At 33.8% G+C, this 1151-nt stretch overlaps 1 pseudogene; it reads left to right on the forward strand.

The window, feature by feature from the left end:
- Positions 1–692: 692 nt before the first annotated feature.
- Positions 693–1151, forward strand: part of LOC116860300 — a 70230-nt pseudogene continuing 69771 nt past the window's right edge.

Genomic DNA, 1151 nt, shown 5'->3' on the forward strand with positions numbered 1-1151 from the left:
TATAAGTGAAGCAAGTCAGCATGTTGTACACCTTAAATATGCACAATGTTGTATCAATGATATCTCAATAAACTCAGAAAACAAGTTTTTAATGTAAGAAATTATGCTAAATAAGGGAGCCAGTCACAAAATGTATAATTTCATTTGTATGAAATACACAGAACAGACAATAAATACAACAAAAAGTAGATAAAATGTTGACTAGAGCTGGGAGATGCAGAAAATGCAGTTTCATTAGAGGGTAAAAGTTCCCATTTGGCCTGATAAAAGTGCTCTAAAATTGATCATCAGGGTGGTTACACAATTCTGTGAATATACTATGAAACACTGAATTATACACTTAAAATCTGACACTTGTATAGCATATGAATTACATGTCTATCAAATTTATAATGAACAAAACAAAACAAAAATCTCTTGAACCATCATATCCAAGAAATAATATTCACCTGTAAAATAACTTAATTCTTTTGTTAATGGGACTGCAGACAGTGACCTCTCACCACTGTCACTAATGTTCTTCCAAAATATATTACAAAAGACAGATAACTTGCACATGTTAGGTCATTGGCTCTTAGCCAGATGATAGAACTTATAAGGATCAAACAGATATTAAACACATGTGTATACAAATGAAATCATTTGCCTTTGCCGTTTTCCTTATGTCATCCAAATAATCTGACTATTCATATAATGTGTTTACTTTGAAATGTAAAAGTTATACTTTAACTTACTGATTGATTTCTCCTTGACTTTATATACAAGCAATGGGACAAGGAAACAAGAATTTGCAAAGAAGCATTGCATTCCACCAGGATGTCTACAAAGTGGATTTCCGTTCTTCTGCTGCTACAGCTGAGTTGTTACTTCAGCTCTGGGAGTTGTGGAAAGGTGCTGGTGTGGCCCACAGAATATAGCCACTGGATTAATATAAAGACAATCCTCGATGAACTTGTCCAGAGAGGTCACGAAGTGACTGTTCTGACATCTTCAGCTTCCATTCTTGTTGATCCAAGCAAATCATCTGCTATCAAGTATGAGATTTTCCCTGCATCCATACTTAAAGATGATTTTAAGGATTTTTTCAGCAAAATGCTCGATATATGGATATATAACTTGCCAAGAGACACATTTTGGACATATTTTTCACA

This window comes from Lontra canadensis, unplaced genomic scaffold (assembly GCF_010015895.1).
Source record: "Lontra canadensis isolate GAN:19392208 unplaced genomic scaffold, GSC_riverotter_1.0 scaffold1, whole genome shotgun sequence".
In the NCBI taxonomy this organism is placed as follows: Eukaryota; Metazoa; Chordata; class Mammalia; order Carnivora; family Mustelidae; genus Lontra; species Lontra canadensis.